The sequence below is a fragment of the Hyperoodon ampullatus genome, assembly GCF_949752795.1.
Source record: "Hyperoodon ampullatus genome assembly, chromosome: 5".
NCBI lineage: Eukaryota > Metazoa > Chordata > Mammalia > Artiodactyla > Ziphiidae > Hyperoodon > Hyperoodon ampullatus.
This window is the reverse complement of record NC_136918.1, coordinates 2090298-2104866: the sequence shown is the minus strand read 5'-3', so window position 1 is coordinate 2104866 and position 14569 is coordinate 2090298.

Sequence of the window (14569 nt, the reverse complement as noted above, 5' to 3'; positions counted from 1 at the left end):
AACCATGGAGACCATTCTCATAGCTGTCGTGTGAAGGACAGAAAGAATTCGTGTTCCCAGATCTGGCCTTGTCACGCCCCTCACTGCTAGACCCACAAACACAAGCCCCAGCACGCTTCTCCTTACGAAGGAGGCCCACGGGTGATCTTTAACAGCATGGTAAGGGAAAGTCAGAAGACACAGTTTCCACATAATAGAAGGGGGGGACTCTCAAATTCTTAGACCAGTTTGAAAATGCCAGCCCCGAGGCTGCAGTGGATGACCTCTAAAATCCCTTCCAGTCCAGAGAGTTTGTGATGCTGTGTCTCCGTGAACAGATGCTGGCAGGTGGTAGGTCTGGGATTGTCAGTGGCGGAACATCTGAAGGGCCCTGCTGGGTTAAGAGCCTGCCCTGCAGCCCCCAGCAGACTGCGCTGCTGACTCCTCTCTTGCCTGAGGGCAAGGGGCTGGAGAAAACCCAGCAGAGGGACCAAAGGGGAAGCAACAGCTCCTGACAGGATGTTCAGGGGCTCTCTGATTTTGTGAGCAGAACTAAAGAAAACTAAGTCAGGCGGCAACTGGGATGCCGTCTCTTGGATGTCCCACCCGCATCCCTGAGTCAAAAGATACTGAACCAAAGTCACTTCTCTCCCCCAGAGTACCTCCACCTCCTCCTGGGCCCCCAACAAATGCATCCCCATCCTCTAAGTCAAACTCATGGTGGCCGCTAGTAACTCCAGCATCCCCTTCAGTGAGGAAATCTGGTCCATTCTGCCGTGTTCCATATTGGGAACAATCCAACGCCGTGCACACTCCTTTGAGCAGCCTTTGCCATAATTCAGGCCCTCCTCGTCTCCCAGTGACACTGTGTGCTTGCTTCCTCCGATGACCTGAACCTCCCCCTGCCCTGTGACTCTCCATGCTTCCTCTTACTTGAGCAGCAGGACTAGTGTGTTGGTTAAGATAAGGTGTCCATGAAAACCTTCCAGAAGTTCGCCACCTCTGGAGAAGGCATAATTTGGTCAGGTGTTGGTGGCAAATGTAGGTCTTCAAACAAAACCTGGTTTTAATAGGGAGGCAGGTAAAATCCCAGAGTCTCCTCCTTTTCCTGGACTCTGAAGAGGCAAGGTGCTGAGGACGTCTCTAGGGGACAGTGTGGAGGATAGCTCTTAGCACCACAGCCAGGGGAGACCTCTGGCAGGTGCAGCGGTGGTGGCTGCAGGTGGTCACCCTGCTGGTAAGGGGGATGGCGGAGGATGGTCGGGGACCCTCTGGCCGTGAATAGTCTTATGGAGCTGCGTTTCCTTCATCTAACGATGTTTCCTGCCCCAGTTTCTCCCCCAGGGCCCAGTCTGAAGGAGGCTCTATAACCTAAGCTTGGTGCTTCCGTTCAGGAACACAGGTACCCTTGGAGGCACCTACCGGTCCCACCCAAACAAGCCCAGCGAATAAACCTTCCTACAGGAAAGCTTCTAAAACCCCAGGAAAACCTGTTGCCTTAGGAAAGAGCTGCAAAAATGGCACAAAAGCATAAACATTTTTTACTGACAAAGCCTCAGTATTTTCAGGCCTATCTTCAGGAGGGTTGATGTCTCAGAAAACAATGGTCCAGTGAACACTCAGAGCTCCTGGCTCTTTGAGCAGCATTGTCCCCAAGGCCGATCCTCTAAAGAGAAGCGCCTACAGGATGAGACATAAAAGAGACAAAATGCCTCAAGGTCCTTGTGTATCCAGTGGCAAAGCTGAGTCACAAGGGTTTGAGAATGAGAAGGAAACCTGGACTTAAACCAGCTCTCCACATGTTTGGTCATTGCTGCCTGGAGCACTGGGTTAAGAAGGATTCTGAGGTCCCATCGGGCTCAGTAGGAAAGAGTATTGTGATTAGCTAGTGATCCATAGACACTGGACTGAAGGGTGAGGTGCACCACGCATTTGCCAATCCTGACCGAAAGGCAGCCAAACTCAAGCCAAGACCAAATGATACAGGAGATTATTCAGACCAGTGGGTGAACGCTGGCTTCCCAGCAACTTTGCCCACTGACGGACAACCAGTCACCTCCCACCATAGACCCGAGGATGTTGCTCTGGAGGCGTCCTGACCACCTCTGGGCTCCAGGAGGTCGCCACCCAACCCACCCGCGTGGAGCACACACACACATGCAGACATAGTGCTCCAGGAAGGAGGAAGCACCCCGAACATGTGTGTTATTTCATCTCATGATGAAACAGTACCTTGCATTTAGAATAAGCAATCAGTACGTGTTTGAAGTGAACATCAATTTGTCCTTTCAAAAATGAAATTATAAATCACTGGATTTATTTACATGGCTGTTGACCCAAAAGACTGTTGAGTCATCTTCTTTTTCCCAACTAACTGAAAACTATATGCTGGACGACGAGCTCCTTTGCCCCTGTGGGAAATGTGGATTTAAAGGACACAAAGGTTGCCACCTGGCTGGGCGTACTCCTGGTGTTCACCTCCAGAAAGCAATCAGGGCAACCGGTCGATCGGAGGAGTGCCTTCTTCCCGGGGGAGCTGCCGCCCTAGGCTTGTGCTCAGATTGCTCTGTTTCCACTGGGGGGACGGCTGAACGCCTCCGTGACACGAGGAATCGGACATAATTCCACCCCAGCTATGCGGGGACTGGGCAATGATGCCCCCTCCAGGGTGGCAGGGAGGACGCTGGGGAGGGTTGTGCCATGAGGGCAGAGCGGCAGCCACACCGAGAACGGCCAAGAGGAACTGGGCCACAGGATTCATGGAGAACAGATGTTAGGAGTGGGGGGCCCCTGGCAGCTCCCATATGGACAAGGACGAGGAACGTTTATGTAAAAGAAATGACTGCGGGATGACAAATTGTCTGGTGAGCGCTCTGCCGGTCTGTGTCTGTATTAGTGTGTATGTGAACACCAAGGGGATCTGAAAGTTAACACTGGTCATTTCATTATACGACAAAAAATTAAATGTAGCCAAGATACCGCAGGCGTCTGGGGGCTGCTCCCCATCTTTTGCGATCAGCTTGCCCTCAGGACTGGGATGACGTGTGCGGGCACTGTGAACCCTTCCGTGTCTGCTTCATCAGCCTCAGATCCCCTCCCCACCTCCCCGGAGAAATGCGGTGGAGAGAACCTGATCTTGGGAGGAAATCGACTTTGTCTGTGAAAGCTTCACTTGACATGTTTAAAGCTCAACAAGAGTGTTAAAAGCCCATTTTAAAAAGAAGGCAATGGGCTTCTTTCTGGAAAGATGGCCACTTAGCCGCTGGTCACTGTTTGAGCAAAAGCTGCCTTGTGCGGTCAGGAGCCATTAATGCAGGACTGAAACCTCAGTTTCGCTCTGTAAACATTGGCTTGACTCGGGTGGTTGGTGGGGGGTGGGCTGAGGATCCCCAGGGACCCCTCTTCGCAGAGCTCCTGAGGCCAGATCTGTGGATGACACCAGGATGGTACCAACCCTGCAGTCAGCCACCCGGATTCCAACCCAGCGCGGCCACCTGCCACTGCTGTTGGCAAGTTTACTGAGCCTCCTGTCTCAGTTTCGTCAGCAGTAAAACGGGGATAATCATAGCACCCACCATGTAAGCTTCTTATGGGGTTTGAATGAGTGAAAAAGAACACAGTGAACACAGTTCCTGGCACATAGGAAGGGCTCAGTGAGACTCAGCTGTCATCACCACCACGCCACAGTTGTCACCAGCATCATGAGGATGACACTGATGTGTTGTGTGTCGTTCCCTGAAAAATCCGAAGGTCGCAGGCCCCTCATAAAATCATACCCGTCACTGATTCCAGCCTAATAAGAAGAAATCCAGTCTCCAACACTTGGCCACTCTGCCTGTCCTAGAATCTTCCAGAGACCAGGAGCTTTGCACTCCACGAGGCAGCTATTACATTATTGGGCACTTCTGCTGAAAGGTGCATTGTGAGAGCAGTTGACCAATCTGCCCACTGGCTCCTGGATGTATCTGTTATAGTCCAGGACCACCATGTGGCAGGAGCCCTGAGTCACCAGTACAAGACCCATCTGATGCATCCCAACCCCACTCTCCCTTCACCGTCTCCCTCTTCAGAGGATGAGGGTGGAAATTCTTGCTTTATCTCAGTAATGTTTAGTAAACTTTTGTAGAGCCTTGCATATCTTTTCTTAGATATATTTCTAAGTAAGCACAGATGTATTTTTCATGATGCAGTAAAAGGTATCAATTTTCAAGTTCATTTTCTACTTGTTTTTTTTCTAGTGTACAGAAATAACAATTATAGTACCTGAAATCATGCAGTGTGTTCTTTGTGGATGTGTACAAATACAAAAATATGGTTGTGTCCAGTCAGAATGGCCATCATCAAAAAATCTAGAAACAATAAATGCTGGAGAGGGTGTGGAGAAAAGGGAACACTCTTGCACTGCTGGTGGGAATGTGAATTGATACAACCACTATGGAAAACAGTATGGAGGTTCCTTAAAAAACTACAAATAGAACTACCATATGACCCAGCAATCCCACTACTCGGTATATACCCTGAGAAAACCATAATTCAAAAAGAGTCATGTACCAAAATGTTCATTGCAGCTCTATTTACAATAGCTCGGAGATGGAAACAACCTAAGTGTCCATCATCGGATGAATGGATAAAGAAGATGTGGCACATATATACAATGGATTATTACTCAGCCATAAAAAGAAATGAAATTGAGCTATTTGTAATGGGGTGGATAGACCTAGAGTCTGTCATACAGAGTGAAGTAAGTCAGAAAGAGAAAGACAAATACCATATGCTAACACATATATATGGAGTTTAAGAAAAAAAATGTCATGAAGAACCTAGGGGTAAGACAGGAATAAAGACACAGATCTACTAGAGAATGGACTTGAGGATATGGGGAGGGGGAAGGGTAAGCTGTGACAAAGTGAGAGAGAGGCATGGACATATATACACTACGAAACGTAAGGTAGATAGCTAGTGGGAAGCAGCCGCATAGCACAGGGAGATCAGCTCGGTGCTTTGTGACCACCTAGAGGGGTGGGATAGGGAGGGTGGGAGGGAGGGAGATGCAAGAGGGAAGAGATATGGGAACATATGTATATGTATAACTGATTCACTTTGTTATAAAGCAGAAGCTAACACACCATTGTAAAGCAATTATAGTCCAATAAAGGTGTAAAAACAAAAATATGGTTGTGAAATGTTAACACTATCACCAGGATAGCACTTGCTTCTGGGGATAGAAGAAAGGGAAAGAAATTAGAAAGGATCACAGAAAAGTTTTCGGTAGTCTTTTATGCTAGGTAAGTTTTAAAGCATATATGATGAAATGCCGGCATTTGTTAAATCCAGGGGAAAACAAATCACCCATGCCACCATCTAAGAAAAAGAATCTTTGCCTAACCCAGGATCACGAAGATCTTCTCCTGTTTTCTTCTAGAGGTTTTATAGTTTTAGCTCTAAATGGAAATCACTCTCTTCTATGAGCTCCGTTCTCCCTGGAGGATGGAAGGAGCACGTGGCAGACAGCCAGCTGCTGTGGCCTCAGTGTCCCTCGGAGCTCTGCAGACAAGGGAAGATGGCCTGTCCTCCTGTGGCCCTCCCCAACCCCTGTCCTAGAGGCCTGGGCTGTGGTGATGCACGCTGGCCCCAGGTCATCCTTATCACCTCCACACTGGTGTGGGTAGAGTACAAACCTTACTGTTCAGACTGCACAGTGTTAATCGGTGCCACCATTTAAAAATCAGGGAAATTACATGAAAATCTGACTGGCAACTTTTCCCGAGAAGCCTGTGAACAGCTCCACAGGGAACGGAGCTGCAGCGCCCCCTTTGGATGGGCTGGCTGCCCAGGTCCTCTTACCCTTCTCCCTCCGACCGTCTCCCAGACCCTGAAGCCAGGGTCAGCTGCCCGCCCCTGAGTGGATGCTTTCCTACCGCTGCCCCCCTCAATGACGGATATTACTTGTGAGGCCCCATCAACAGCTCTTTGATTCTCTTCCCTATTCAGCATCTCACCTGGCCTCATGACAACCTCACTGAGGGAGTATCAGAATCCACATTCTGCATATAAAGAAACTGCCCAAGGGCGTACAGCTGGTAAGTGGAGACCCAGCTTTGAGGTTTCCCTCTCTGCTCTCAGACTCATTTCACTCGGCCCATCCCCCTGGGCACTGGGGCCTTCTTTAAGCATTGGTGATGCAAATTGCTAACTGCACAGGTGTGTTACTAGACCCGTCACGCACACTTGTCAGAGGTTCTGGGAGCAAGAACGGAGCTGGGGTCTGTGTCACCAGCATCTTCAGGGAATCACAGGAGCTCAGGCTTCTAAGGTGAGGAGTTTGCTTGATTAAATATTTGATGAATGAATTAATAAATGGATGAACTGTCATCTGGGTAGCCCACATAGGTTTAACTATTAATCACAACACATTTTAACTGCAGAAATATTTTAGCTCAGGCATAAAAGAAGAGAAGGAAGGGTAGCCTACAGTGCACCCATGTCAAACCCTCCCTTGCCACCGAGGCCCCCTTCTCATTTAAGGGAAGACTTCCCATGAAAAGCATAGACAATAATATTTGCACAACCCTCTTGGGTGAACTGGAGAGGATTTAAGGGTGTCTATACGAGACAAAATTCATTACATTTTCTCTGCAATATGTAATTTTGATGATAAAAATAAAATGCAAGTATTAGGAAAGACATTGAATTTATGTAAAACTTCCAATATGATCTTTTCAAAATTTTTAATGAAAACCCTGAGCTTTCTTTCATGACCTTAACTTTTTTTATTGCAGTATAGTTGATTTATGATATTGTATTCGTTTCAGCTGTATAGCAAAGTGATTCAGTTACATATATATTTTTTCCGATTTTTTTTCACTATAGATTAATACAAAATATTGAATATTGTTCCGGGTGTTACACAATAAATTCTTGTTTCTTATCTATTTTATATGTAGTAGTTGGTTTCTGTTAATCCCAACCTCCTAATTTATCCCTCACCCCTCCCCTTTTGGTAACCATAAGTTTGTTTTATGTCTCTGAGTCTGTTTCTGTTTTGTAAATAAATTCATTTGTATTATTTTTTAGATTTCACATATAAGTGATATCATAGGATATTTGTCTTTCTCTGTCTGACTTAGTAGGATAATCTCTAGGTCCATCCATGTTACTGCAAATGGCATTATTTCATTCTTTTTTATGGCTGAGTAGTATTCCATTGTATATATGTACCACATCTTCTTTATCCATTCATCTATTGATGGACACTTAGGTTGCTTCCATGTCTTGGCTATTGTAGATAGTGCTGGCAATGAACATTGTGGCGCATGTATCTTTTGGAATTAGAGTTTTTGTCTTTTCCAGATATATCCCCAGGAGTAGGATTGCTGGATCATATGGTAGCTCTATTTTTAGTTTTTTAAGGAACCTCCACACTGTTCTCCACAGTGGATGCATCAATTTACATTCCCAACAACACTTATGAGGGATCCCTTTTCTCCACACCCTCTCCAGCATTTATTTGTATTCTTTTTGATGATGGCCATTCTGACTGGTGTGAGGTGATACCTCATTGTGGTTTTGATTTGCATTTCTCTAATAATTAGCAATGTTGAGTATCTTTTCATGTGCCTGTTGGCCATCTGTATGTCTTTGGAGAAATGTCTGTTTAGGTCTTCTGCCCATTTTTTGACTGGGTTGTTTGTTTTTTTTGATATTGAGTTGTATGAGCTATTTGTATATTTTGGAAGTTAACCCCTTGTTGGTCATATCATTTGCAAGTATTTTCGCCCTTTCTGTAGGTTGTCTTTCCATTTTATTTGGTTGATGGTTTCTTTGCTGTGCAAAAGCTTTTATGTATGATTAATGACCTTAACTTTCTATATCAGGATTTATGCTGGAAGTTGTTACAAACAATTCCGAATTAAGATATTTTTAGCTAACAGTGTCTTTAAATTCCTTCTAGTCCACCTGGATGAGAAACTTTACAAAGCAGTGATAATTTTCTTTACAACATTAATTTGAAAACTACTGCACTACAAAATGTATTTAAAGACTCATTGCGATTCCTCTTCTATAACTGACAAATTTATTGTTGAAGTTTCTAGTAATTTATGGAGAGATTTTGAATCCAATGAAGCCTTTTTAAATCAGCTGTTAAATTATGAGAAACCCTAGTTTAGGGAACTTCTGGTTCTCATTGGAGTAGTCATCTTGTAGCTGGCTTGGGGTGAGAGCCAGCAGGGTACACAAGAGAGAACGATGATTATCTGACCATTGCTGGATAAAACATTTGCTTTGTTTGTAGGATTTAATTTTAGGCCAAGGGTCCAAAATGCATGTCCTGAGATTCAGAGACTACTGGATTGTTTTGTGAAGACAGAGATTCAGGACCGCCATCTAGAGTTGTACCCACAGGAACTCCGACTGGCTTCCCTGTGTTACCAAGCAGGGTTCCTGGCCTCCCTAATCAATAGAAATTGGTCAGAGGCCAGATAATAAATTCAGGCAAGGCTTTATTGGGGCCCCTGCTGCAGCAGGAGGGAGCGAGAACAAGTAACAGGTTCCCTTCCTCGATCCCCAAGGGGCGGGGGTTCGGTTAGCTGGTTAGTTATATGGGGTGAGCGTAGAGTTTGGTCCAAGGGTTGGGCCGGAGGGGTGGCTTAGGTAGTCTGCCCACCGGCTTGGGGGTGTTGTGTGGGTTTTTGGTCTTTTTGTATTTTGTTGTTCATAATTCGCCCCGACTGCGCATGCATGCAGTTATTTTTAGTCCCTTATCGTTCTTTGTATTCCGTTGCTCGAGGATAGGTGTGTCCAGGTGCAAGCACTGCAGCAAAGGCTCCCAGGTCCCAGCCTGTCTCACCTGCACCCACTACCCTCCTCCTGTCCCTTGCCCCGCAGTCCCCGAGTGGCTGCCCTTGGGCTACAGAAGTCTGCTTGTGTGCACAGAGCCCCAGCTACCCCCGTGTTTCATGGGCTCCTTGTCCACAGTGGACGGCGGCATCCTCTGCAGCTCTGGTGGAGGAGACGTCTGAGTGGTCCAGCTTCTCCCTGATCACTTGCAGCAAGCCTAAGATGCCACTTGTCACCCACTGGGTTTGTCACCTACAGGGACTGTGGGATGCTTGGCCAAACCTAGTTTTCCTCCGAGGAGCCCCAGGCCAGGAGCTCTGACCATCCCAGGCTTGACCTGGCTGCCCTAAATGCTGAGAGCATCCAGAGCCCAGGGTCCCCTGTAACTCAGGGGAATGCTCTGAGCTGTCGAGTGCATGACACTAGTTCTCCGAGATGCCCAAAGTCACTCCACAAATAATAAAAAATAAGGTTCCTCTTGCATAAATTGGTTTGTGATCTCATCCGTTTAAAGACTGAGTTCTTAGAATCACAGGTGACACTAAACACAAATACTGCCCCCACTACACAAGTGAACGTTCACAGAGAACCAGACTGACCAGGGACAAGGTGAAGCATCAATAAGCTCTAAGCCTCTAAATTCTTAACCTGGAGTCCATGGACCCCCTACCAAGGGGTCCAAGGAGAGAATTTAAGCTTCCATGAACTTGAGTGGGAAAACTCAACATCCTTATTCTCAATAAGCTCTAACTGAAATTTAGTTTCCATTCTATTAGGAATATTGGCCATAAACTACAGCAGTGCTAGCAGTACCTGGGGCTTTATTCCAAGAGAAGTCACAAGTATTTTCACCTCTCACTACAGTTGTTGCAGACACCTCAAAATAGTATCTTCATGCATCATTGCTTCAAAACATAGTGGGCAATAGGCCTGTCGCTGGGTCTCGTTATTTAATGAGTTAATAAAGAGGTGCATGTCATACTTTAATCACAAATTTGTTTTCTCTTAGGTTTTGATAACTGAATGTCAATGTAATTGGTTTTCTTTTTAACATTATATGTTTCATTTTGTGGACTTAGTCACTATTCTGAGGGGTTCATAGGCTTCACCACTCTGCCAAAGAAGTCCCTGGCACACAAAACGTTAAGAACGTCTAAGTGCCTAAGGCCCCCAGCTCCCAGTGATTTGGAAAGCACAGGGGAGACCATCAGGGAGAGGGATGCAGGGGTCGTGGCCAGTGGGAGGAAGAGAGGCAGCTCTCCCAATTCCACCCCCGCTCTGGGGGGATGACATGCAGCCTTTCCCATTCTGCTTTGGTACATTTCTAAGGAGCTCTTATTAACATTTTGAAAAATTTCAGGTGTCTGGAACACAGTTTGAGAAATGTGGATTTAAGGAATGACTTAACCTGGGAATATACTGGAATTGAGTGGTGTTGCTAAACCATGTGTTAGTGTTAAAACATCTGAAGCAAATTAAAGAGATCTTCTTAGTCCACAAGCGGTAGCTCATGCAGGAGGAGGTAGCAGGTTGGACACATCACCCGTCTAGAACCTTCCCCATCCTTTGCTCATGGTCCAACTCTTATTAATATGAACAGGCTGATGCCAGCATTCCACGCTGGGCTGAGGCGCCTGTCAGCCCAGAGGAGAATCACTAGGGAAGCCACAGGGCTCCTGCTCCAGCCACCACTCTGTCGGGTTACACGGGGACCTGCACATTGTAGCACATGCTCCTGCTGGGAGCAAGGGCTGTGTTCAGCCATGGCTGAAGGGACTAACTGGTAGAAAACACTTGTTGCCTTGTTTGTGGCATTTAATTTTAGGCTGAGGATCTGAAATGCATGTCCTAGATTGCAGAAAGATTCAGACTGGTGAGTTGTTTTAGTCCATATTACACATCAGGGGCAAGACACATCCAAGAGATGGCCCAGCGAGAGGCCCATGCCGCTTCCCCAAGCCAGTGCTTCGGGCCTCAGGACAGCTTCCAGAGCTAGCAGCCAGCTTATCTACACCGGATGCCTCCCAGAGTGTGGCGGGTCCATAACAGCACCGGGCAAAGGGGTGTCGACCGGTGTCTTAGCTGATCTTCTTCCCCTAGCTGAAGAAATGAGAGGCTGTATGGTGTGTACCTGGCTTTTCTTCCTCTGTTTCACTGTCACGCTTGTAAAGACACTGGAGACTGGTCAAGCAGACTTAGGGCACAGTCTCGTATTCCCACACTTCCCAGCAGTGGTCTGGAACTCCATCTAAAACGTTCTGTAAACAGCCCTCCTCTAACCACTGAGAGAGGGCCGAGCATTCCCGTAGCCCCTCCAGACAATATACTTGGCCAAGAAACTCTGCCTGGTTGATTACCACGGACGTTGCTGCCAGGGCCCTCAGTCATCCTGGGAGCTGCCCCACTAGCGGCAGCACGAGCCTGCGCTCCACTGCAGGGAGAGCAGGAGACCTCGGTGACCCGGATCCCGGCAAAGCCCTTACCCACGGTGTCTCAGTGTGTAATCTTTCCCCCGCACAAGCAGTTGTTCAGACAGAGCTTGATCACCACCCTCTAAACAGGGGTGCCACTGTTACTCCCGAGTGTGAAAGTGGAAAATATGAAATTTTAGAATAGCATGTGCTGTATGGGCTGTAATGTTTTCTGAATATAAACTTGACTTTTTTAAGGTGTTGCTGTGCATCAGAGGCTTTTTTCGGAAAGAGCTTCATTAAGATATAATTCACATACCATATAAGTCATCCATTTAAAGTGTACAGTTCAATGGTTTTCAGTGGTGCTATATTCAGAGTTGTGCTATATTCAGAGTTGTGCCGCCATCACCACAATCACATTTTTGAACATTTTCATAACCCCCAAAGTAACCCTTACCCTTTAGTCTTCACTCCCAATCCTGCCATACCCCCCAGCCCAAGGCAACCAGCAACTAGTTTCTGTCTCTACAGATTTGCATAGCATGGACTTTACAAATAAATGGAATCACACGTATGTGTTCTTTTGTGACTGGCTCCTTTCCCTTAGCGTCATGCTTTCAGGTTTCATCCACGTTGTAGCCTCAGTACTTCATTCCCTTTTATTCCCAAACAATAGTCCATTGTACAGATATACCATGTTTTGTTTATCCATTCACCAGTGGGTGGACATTTATGTTTTTTCCATTTGGAGGCTATTATGAATAATGTTGCTGTGAACATTCGTGTGCAACCCTTTGGACATATGTTTTCACTGATCTTGGGTATATACCTAGGCTTGGTATTGCTGGGTAATATGGTAAATCTAAATTTAACTTTTTGAGGAACTGCCAAATTGTTTTCCCAAGTAACAACCATTTTACATTCCCATCGGCAGTGTATGAGTGTTCCAATTTCTCCACATCCTTGTCAACATTTGTTATTTTCCATCTTTTTTTATTACACGTGGGTGTGAAGGGTTTTGAGTTGCATTTCCCTGAGAGCATCTTTTCATGTGCTTATTAGCTATTTGTATAACTTCTTTAGAGAAATGTTCATTCAGATCTTTTTCCCTCTTTTAAATTGGGTTGTCTTTTTATTATTGAAAAGCTTGAATTTTTCATGACTATTCAACTGCACTTTAAAACTCAGCCCCAGTAGGAATTTGTTGGGCTCCTCCAATTTTGTATCTCTCCCCAGGAAATGGAACACCATTCTGGGAGAATTCCAGCCCCTAAAGTTGTGGTTCTTAATCTATTTTTGGCTCACAGTTATCTTTGAGAGTCTGGTGGGAACTATGGATCTTCTCCCTGCATTTAATATCAGGGAATTCCTGGACTTCCCACCATTCAAGCTTTGCCTTGACTAGGTTCCTTCTTTTCATAAGAGGAGTATAAACCTACTTCTGATTGGATTGTCAAATCATTTGAACGTGGCCTTAATGGGCAACGTAAGTTTCCCAAATTCTATGCTCCCACAGAGAGAAAGGGTGAACCATGTTGTTAAAGTTACTAAAATCGCACTGTGGAGAAATAGCTTTTATAGAAGATTGCTTTTATAGATGATCACAGTCCATCATTCCTCTAAATGTTCCCCTTTGATCAACCCAGGCCATGAGAGCTTCACACCATCATGTTGGGGACTTCTGAGAACCGGTTCCTCTGAATTGCACTTCAGCCTTATGCCAGCAGTGCACACTGAAGCCCCCTGTAAGGAAGCTGTACCGATTCTCTTATTAGTCAGTTACAAAAAAAAAAAATGCTATGTCGGGCTTCCCTGGTGGCGCAGTGGTTAAGAGTCCACCTGTCGATGCAGGGGACACGGGTTCGTGCCCTGGTTCGGGAAGCTCCCACATGCCGCGGAGCGGCTGGGCCCGTGAGCCATGGCCACTGAGCCTCCGTGTCCGGAGCCTGTGCTCCGCAACGGGAGAGGCCACAACAGTGAGAGGCCCACATGCCGCAAAGAAAAAAAAAATGCTATGTCCCGCTCCCACGGCTCATACACACACTGAGAGAGTGCTTCTCTTGAACCCATGGTGTTTTGATTTTGTAATAATTAATTAATAAACAATAATTTAATTATGTACTTAAGTAAGTAATAATGTTTTCTTCTCTTCTCTGGCCCTTAAGAAGCTCAGAGCAGCATTGTTGCCTGCCTCTGGCAACTGGACTGGACTAGCTGTTTGTTTGTGACCAGCGTTTATAGTCCTCACCTGTCCTTTGGCCCAACCCCACTGTTAGTTCCTTTTTAAAGCATTTTTGTATACTATTTCAAGCTGTTTCTAGAACAAGTCAACACATTTCTTTTTCTAACCTCGCCATGCTGCACCTCATGTTGTGCACTTCATGAAACGCCATGCATGAGAGCTATTTGCTTAATGTACGTTCTCAATGACAGGTAGAGCTTATCTTGTAGTTATTTTTCTCACGTGTAACTTTTAGGTTCTGGACTCAAGGATATTTTGCAAACAGACAAGCATCACCTATAGTTTACCAGGTGTTACATGTCTGTGTATGAAAAGGAAGGTAGAATTTTTTGCAGCTAAGCAGACATAATAGAAACACATAGCATTGTATTGTTTCTATTCAACAAGATACTTTCATGTTTACTAGGCCAGGCACTGTTCTAAGTGCTTTACAAATACTTACTTCACAAATCCTATGAGGTAAGTACAATTTTTATTTCCCCCACATCACAGATGAGAAAATGAAGTCATGGAGAAGTTAATTATTTTGCTCAAGGTCACAGGGCTAATAAGTGGCAGAGCTAGGATTAGGAACAGGGTTGTGCGCCTGCAGAGTCCACACTCTCTATCCCCAGGCGCTGCTAGAAAGAGCTGGGGCTTTGGGACCCTGGGCAAGCCACTTAAATCCTCCCTGTCACATGGGACAATGACACTCACTGCCTCCTAGACTTGTTGAAATCAAATAAGGCTCCATGGAAAGGTCATGTCCATCCCATAGTGGGGACTCATCTTTGTCTTCTTCAGCTAAAATCTGTGTAGAAATCCAAACACAACTTCACTAGAATCCAAGTCAAGAAGAATAACTCACCCAACAAAACATCATCCGAAAACCCCAAAGTAGACAACAGCACCCTTATCTTTGCAGCTAATTTGGGCACCCTGATCACCGAGAGGTTTTGTAAAATGTATTGTATATGAAGAAACTAACTCAAATTTAATTCTGACACATTTTAATATTTGGCTTTTTTTTTTTTCCTGCGGTACGCGGGCCTCTCACTGTTGTGGCCTCTCCCGTTGCGGAGCACAGGCTCCGGATGCGCAGGCTCAGCGGCCATGG